This window comes from Dipteris shenzhenensis, chromosome 8 (assembly GCF_047967505.1).
Source record: "Dipteris shenzhenensis isolate YYH24624 ecotype China chromosome 8, Dip_SZ_1.0, whole genome shotgun sequence".
Lineage (NCBI taxonomy): Eukaryota > Viridiplantae > Streptophyta > Polypodiopsida > Gleicheniales > Dipteridaceae > Dipteris > Dipteris shenzhenensis.
In genome coordinates, this window is record NC_141603.1 from 19209850 (window position 1) to 19218209 (window position 8360).

Genomic DNA, 8360 nt, shown 5'->3' on the forward strand with positions numbered 1-8360 from the left:
CGCAGATGTGGCGACCAAAAAATTTTAAAAAATATATTGTTATTATTCTTTTGTTCGCCGCATTCGCACTACTGCAGCAGCGCGATCTCTTCCCCTCCTCCTCATCACCCACCTCTCTCTCTCTCTCTCTCTCTCTCTCTCTCTCTCTCTCCCCTTCTCCTTTCCTCGCTCTTCCCTTACCTTCATTCCTCTCTTTCCCTCTCCATTCCATGTCTCTCCCCCTTCCCTTCCCTTTTCCTTCTTTCCCTCTGTTTCGCCCTCCATCAAGATGCATCATTTGAAGATGTGTGCTTCACTGAGTGCAAACACATCTTAAAAAACCTTTATAGCTATTGCAAGGTGTTTATAAAAATCTTTCAGATTATACCGATGTTGCTTTCTGAAACTTTGAAAGGCGTTTATTAACACCATTATTAAGTCTTGGCGATTTTAGAGTTCCAAAAATCTAAAAGGTGTTTATTAGCACTGTTATTAAGTCTTGGAGATTTTAGAAGACTCAAAGTGTAAAATTAATCTCATACATGGACCTTAACTATATAAATATAACTATAAAAGCCTTACAGGCATGCCCATGCCACATGGACAGTGCAGTGGTCCCACCATATGTATCAATGGCCTTTGATCGATGAACCAAGGACATGTACGTTCCATGCATGCATGTGCAGCATTGTGTGTGACTCCATATCTACTAGATTTTAGTGTGACTCCATATCTACTAGATTTTAGTGTGACTCCATATCTACTAGATTTTAGAGTTTTTAAACTCTCAAAAGGTGTTTGTTAATACCGTTATGATACTTTGAAGATTTTTGAGGACTCTTATGGTAAATTAATGTCATGCATGGGCCATACATACATACATACATGCATACATACATGCATATATACATCCATACATGCATGCATCCATCCATATATTGCATGCATGCATGCATCCATACATACATACATGCATGCATGCATACATATAATTTTTCATACATTTAAATTGCTTTTATTAATTCAAGTGTAATTAAACTATTATTTTTTATTAAATTATTAATTTAAATTGTTATTAAGTGCAACATTATAGAGAGATATTCTTCAGCCATTTTCCCCCTAAAATTGTGTAGTGAAAGATGCTAGAAGGCCACGATATTGTGGTCTCCATTAACTAGCTAACTAGCTAACAAAAACTAATGACCTAACAATTTTCTAATTAACTCGTATACTAGTCACACTAACTTGTTAACTAGTTAACTAACTAGATGGACAGTACTAATTACTACATAGAAGTAATACTAACTATTTGGACCCTGTTAACTATGGCTACATATTGAATAGTAACAATGATTTAGGACTGTGATCTAAAGTGTGGTGATTTCCACTGGTAGGCTCTATTAATTGCTAGTAAAGACCACATGGAATCCTCTACAAAAATCTTTTATGATCTGCTTTTTGTGAGTGGTAAAATAAGGACCACTTATGGCTTCATTTCTAGACCCTTTTGTCTTATGAGGAGGGCTAAATGATGTACATTCAGATCCACCTCAAAAATCCCACTTCATATCCAAAAAGAGGACAATCAACTAGCAAAATGTAGAACATTCTTCATGGTATCTTCACTACATCATGGAGCCGGTAGTAGCCAGTGAGAAGCTATAAGACTAGCAGTTGAGGCAAACAATAAGAACATGGCGGTGGCATACTAACTAAGCCACAAACTAAAGTACATAAAGATAGCTATCATCCATCTACGACACTTATAGCGACATTTGCACCCGTGAAAAAAAAAAAATAATGTAAAAAGCGTCGGTATTTGCTTCCGTTGAGAGCACTCTCATTGGAAAGGCTATCCATGGCCACACATGGAGGGCCAAAGGGAGGCAATTGGAAAATTTTAGGTGAAGGATTTTCATCGAGGCAGTGTAGAGCAGTGTTGACATTAGACGCCTTAAATTTAATCTGAGCAGATTGGAGACCTTTATGACATGAGAGAAATGCCTGCAAGAGCAGTGACGAACATTGCGAGCCCTTTTTTTAATAGGAAATATTGAACGGAGGCGACATTTTACAAAAGTGGAGGTTCGTGGGAGGCTCATCTTCCTTGTGACGGGTATTCATTCCAACTAGCTATTTCCACACAGGGCAAAAAGCCCCATTTGAATTACAAAAGGGACATCTCTTTAGTTCGCACGCTTGAGCATTTAGGTGGCGAATGGAGCGAACGATGGTCATTTGGACCCAACAAAAATGGCCTCTTGGGTGTAGCTTCCCTTGAAGGGAGAGCCTCAGCCTTGTGGAACTCATGCAACCAATCCCCTCTCCCCCATCCCCCAATGCACAGCTCTGCCCTGCCTCTATAGTGGTTTGCAGTGGTCCTCCCTGATCCTGCAACTGTAGTGCAGCACCCGAATTCTTGGGCATGGAAACACAATATGGGGTGGTGCTTGGGAATCCCCACAGCCACCAGTGTTAGAATGGAAATCCCCCAATAAGGGAAATGGCGCTTTTTCCCCTATGTGGAAAAGCCTTGTCATTCCATCACTTGAAAGCGGCGTGCGAGCCATTTTCCTAAACATGGATGTGCAAACACATGGATAGGTTCTTCTCGAAAATTAGAGTCCAAAATCCAATGGTTGGGATGTTTTTCAGTGCCGTGAGCCATTTAATTTCCTCTTCCAAAAAATCCTCCCTTGGTCCATTCACTGACATCAAGGGCCCGCGGAAGGACATAAATCACCAATCTGAACATGACAACGTCCTTCACAGTCCTTCGAAGCTTGACAACGGCAACAAGCAACTCATCTTCAATCAAGCTGTTAGAGTCTAGGTGTGATATTGACGTGAGAGATGATGTGGATGCGAAGTTCCTAGGGCTTGTTTCTACATGGGTAGTTGTGTGGCGGTGTGGGCACCCGATGACCCTGCGGTGGCAGAAGGAGCACCGACTACCCAAGCCACACGCTCCACAGATCACCCGGTGGCGCTCCCACCAAATATGAGAATAGGGAAGCAGAGGGATGCAAAGTCGATGCAAGAAAACCAGTAGCTAATGTGAGAACAGGGAAGAGTCGAAAGGCGTTGTGGGGATGAACACGTGGGGGGAGTTAATCGACAGCCTAGTACACGCATGTGCCAAAACATTAGGCACAGGAGGGATGCGCAGATGGATCCAACCAAAATCTATGGATCCAAATTGGGCACCTGGGTGGCTAACTACATATTGATGCATAGATCATTGACGAAAACAGGCCTCTAGAAAGAAGAGCCATAGGTCGGACAGTTGGGATTTCTTTGGGTGCAACCATGAAAGGTGAGGGGTAGGTAAAGAACGAAGATGTGGCAAGTTAGAGGACAAAGTTCAAACCAAGCATTTTCCTCCGCATGCCCCCCTACCCCTCCCTATACATGAGTTCTGTCTCCTTCTTTGGCTACCAACCACCTACCAAGTTACCAACCCACAACAAGGGTACCTTATTAGATTCCTCATCAGCCTTCATAACTTATCATGAGACTGCATCGTGTTGACACCTGACTCATAATAAGACTTGTATTATTCTGCAATCATCAGCCTTGAATTGACCTTCCGTCATGGCTAAAACGCGTCAACCACAGACGAATTATAGAGCTCTAGTCGCCCATTTTTCCTTGCTGGATTTTTGTCACCTGAATCACCAATTCGACCGAACATTGGACTTAATCTCGACGCTCACGTCGTGCTAATAACTGCTCCAATTTTTGGTTTTGCAACTACCCATAATAAGACTAGCATTGTGTTGCTACTGTTGCTACAACGTATAACCCCATAAAGGCTTGCGATCGGTGGAGGATGAATCTTCGCCATCTGTTTTCGACACTTTCAAAAACGAAATTTCCTATCCCTAACTACACCTACTAAAAAAATTAACCACACCTAAAAACACTTAACCAACCATGTTTAAAAATTAAATAAATCTAAATATATAAACAAATAACAAAAAAATAATGCTAGCATTTACAAAGAAATTTTTCTTTAACATTTAAACTCAAAACACTAACACTTCTTCAAAAATTTTAAAGAAACATTTGCACTAACATTTATTCAAAATTACAAAGAAACGTTTTCAAAAAACATCGTGTTAACATTTACACAACATTTCAACACAAAACACCTAACATTAAACTAAACAACAATACTAACAATAATCTAAACGACAATAACAAAATAATCCTAATTCGAATCTAGCTAATGTAGAATTCATATTCAAGTATTTACATTAGATGTCCATCAACAAGAATCAAAGTATTTACAAAATCAAACTTGCAGTATAAAAATATTAACAATATAACCAAAAACTTGTCGAGTAACAAAAACTTGTCCAGTATCAAACTGCCATAGCTCGCTACGCCTCCTTCTTCTCAGGAAATCCACCTCCACCAAGGATATTCACAACACAATTATTGAAAACAGGCTATTGAACCAAACAACTACCAAAGAGAAAACTACAATTTTCCAAAGCCAATGCCCTAGCTCCCTCCGACCAACTTTTAGAAATCAATTTCAAGTCAAGATTCTCCGATCCATCAAACACCTCCAACACCTTAGCAAGTCCCTCAAAAGTAGTAGCAGAAATATTCAACGAACGAACACCAACACCATCATAATTCTTTAATCTCAGGCAAAGGACACCTATCACCAGCAAGCTGACCCCTCCCAAAACCAGATGAACCTACACCAGTAATATTTTTTGTAGCAGAAGGATCAATAACAGAAAAACCACGCGAAATAGTAACACCTCCAAGATCTAAATTCGCCAAACCACAAATCAACCCCAACATCTCATGAGCAATTCCACTAGTAGCAGCAACAACCGAATTGACTGAAACACCCAGCCAACAAAAAACAACAAATTAATAACAAACGAATACATCCATAAATAAATCCATTGTTTAAATTTCTCTGCAGAAAACTAACCTCGAAAGGAACAACCGAATCAACACAATCAGCAGCAACAATCTTTGCAACATCTGAAGCATTAACACGAACCAGCGGAACACCAACAATATAACAACCCTAAAATAACCACAACAAAACATTACAACACAAAATTCAAACAAAAACTCCAAACATTCAATTAAAGAAGCACATACCTGCACATCGACAGTCGATTGACCTTCTCGAAGAGCAACTTGAAGAGAATTAACATTCGAAGCACCAATTCCATCCACCTTCAAGGCATAATCACGAACAGTGCTCTTCAACACCTCACCATAATCCGTGGTCCATCACAGCCTGGCAGTTCAACCACTGGTTATAATAATAGTGCAGCATGTAATAGATATTGTGTTGCTTGTGAAAGGGGGTTGAACTGGTTATAATAATAGTGCAGCATTTAATAAATATTGTGTTGCGTGTGAAAGGGGCGACGGACGGACGAGGTCATTTGGGGAAAAAGGAAGCGGACAGGACCTTCAGGGGCTTCACGTGTCCACGGACGAGTGTGAATCTCCTTAATTCGAAAGCTCACGTCGTGCTAAAAAACCACTCAAACGGGTCACGACAGGTGATTGCGAAAAGCGCACGTGCTCCTCATGGACTGTTCAGGACTCAAGAGTCAAGCTGACCCGCGCCATTGCTTGCAAGAGACGCAATTTCTTTGGGAAGAGACGTGTTTGCAAACGATCGCGAGAGTCCACTCCATATACAAAGGGTTGGGAGTGTTTACAGGTGTAGCTTACAGAGGTGCTAGCTGGCTGAGCAGTGGACGTTATTCTCACGAACAACAATGAGTGAGTGACGAGAATGTTAAGAGCATCAGCAATGCACCTTGAATGATACGGAGAAAGTGACCAGTAGCAGACACGAGTCTTAGATTTCGTTTGTAGTCCAGAAGTCGTTCTGTATAGAGTGCCGATGCGCGATTGAAGGGAAAACGAGGCGCGCTGCTTAGAGTTTGAATCAGCAGCTCAGATTCTACCGTCAAACCAGATAAATTATCACGAAGCTATGGAGAAATCTTCCATTTCTTATGGTACGATCTTCGCTTTCCTTGCCTTCCTGCAAACTTTCGTCAGCACCTTTCTACCCCGTGAAGTTCAAGATGCGATCAAACGGATAGCCCGCAAGGTCTTCCGAGGTTTCTCCAACTACGTCGAGCTGAGAATCGACGAGCACGATGGAGTCAGCACAAACGAGCTCTACTCTGCAGTTCAGCTCCACCTCAGCCAATCTGCTGCTACAGCTGCGAGAAAAGTGAAGCTGGCGCTGCCCAAGAATGCATCCTCTCCCACCTACAGCTTGGGAGAGGACGAGCGAATGGTGGATAGTTTTCAGGGCGTCAAAGTGTGGTGGGAATTCAACAGCCATGAACGCAGGCAGCAGAGTTTCAGCTGGGGGAGTGTTCCCGATGATAAACGCTCGCTCACCTTGCGAATGCAAAAAAAAGACAAGGCCAAAATTCTTGCTCCCTACGTCCAGCACATCATCGAACACGCCGAACAGATCAAGTTCAAGAGCCGAGACAGAATGCTTCATACAAATGCAAAGAGCCCTTACGGCCGGGGCTCTAAGTGGAGTTCCGTGCCCTTCAAGCACCCTTCCACCTTCCAAACTCTGGCAATGGATACCTCCCAGAAGCAGAAGATCGAGGAAGACCTCACCGACTTTGTCAACGGCGAAGCTTTCTATAATAGGGCAGGCCGTGCCTGGAAGCGCGGGTATCTTCTCTATGGGCCTCCCGGTACAGGCAAGTCCAGCATGATCGCTGCCATGGCCAACTTCCTGCATTACGATATTTACGATTTGGAGCTCACTGAGGTAAAGTCTAACGCAGAACTCCGAAAGCTTCTTATCCGGACGAGCAATAAGTCTGTCATAGTTATAGAGGACATCGATTGCTCGCTGGATTTCTCAGACAGGAAGAAGAAAGGTAAGAATTCTGACGATAAGCCTCCAACTCCGGGTGCACGTGACGCCTCTGAGAAGGAGGATAGTCAGGTGACGCTCTCGGGGCTACTGAATTTCATAGATGGGTTGTGGTCTTGCTGCGGGAGCGAGCGGATTTTCGTCTTCACAACCAACCACAAAGAGAAGCTCGACCCAGCATTGCTGAGGTCGGGGAGGATGGACATGCACATCCACATGTCCTATTGCACCTATGAGGCGTTCAAAGTGCTGGCCAGAAATTATCTGGCGATAGAGGAGCACGACTTGTATGGGGAGGTGGAGCAAGCGATGGTGGGAGTGGAGATAACTCCTGCAGATGTGAGCGAGGTGCTCATTAGGGAGAAGAGGGATGCAGGAGAGGCACTGAGGTCTTTTGTGAGGGTATTAAAGGACAGGAAAGCTAAGAAGGAGCTTGAGGCCAGCAACGAGAAGCTACCAACAGACGAATTGGATGTCGAGGAGGTGACTTGCAACAAGCAGGAAGAGACACAATTGGATGTATTAAACGAGGAGGCTAGCATCAAGCTGGGGGAAGGATCGGAGGCAAAGGAGGAGGTTAGCAACAAGCAGGGTGATGTTGAAGAATTGGACAAGCATGCATCAGAAGAACTATTGGATGTCAACAAGGAGACAAGCAGACAGCAGAAAGCCAAATCGGATTCCAACAAGGAGGTTGCCAGTAAACAGATTAAGCAAGAAGATTCACTCGTCATTGAGGAGGTTGGTAACTGTAACGACCACGAGGACAAGAAGCAGGCTACCAACAAGGAGCCAGAAGAACATGTAAAGACCGTCAGTGGACAAGAGTAGTCGATTGATGTAGTGGCATTTATCCATCTCTCCTTAACGGTATATGTAAGTATCAGCCAGGGCTCTAGCCTTTGATTAATTTCATCAACCAGATGGCCATCAAGTTTAATTCCTTACCACATCAATGCAAACTTTCTATTAAATGCTATTCAAGACATTGAGTAGCAAGTTGCAACGTGATAGATCATTCACTCAAAACTAGTTTTGTAATGTAACTCGGAACTTGAAGAAGATTTTCAATTCACATTTGCTTACTCGCGATGTCTCGTCTTGTGGATGAAAAGAAGGTTTGTTATAGGATAGATTTTAAATGTAGTTATATGGTGCACAGCAGATAAAAATGCCCTCGCTTCACATTTTGACCCCGCAAGAATTGAGAGGCATTTTAATGGCACGGCAACCTTGCAAGTTTATATCATTCCGCTGATAACACGGATTCAGGTGGCTACTCAGAAGTTGAAGAAGCATCTCACTTACTGGCAATGTGGATTTGAAGATGTTTTGTTCTTGAATAGATGGGTTTGGTGAAATTCCAAGTAACAAAAGATACCTGGGATTTCTTAACAAAAACTATTAATTTAGTCATCCTCTAATGCAAATATTAGACAAATTTACGCTATCAAGTTATAAACATAGCCAGCCT

General features: G+C 42.6%; 1 pseudogene; it reads left to right on the top strand.

Annotated features, from left to right (window-relative positions):
• The first annotated feature begins 5968 nt into the window (after positions 1-5968).
• Positions 5969-7717, top strand: LOC147899224 (AAA-ATPase At4g25835 pseudogene; annotated as a pseudogene).
• The last annotated feature ends 643 nt before the right edge of the window (positions 7718-8360 follow it).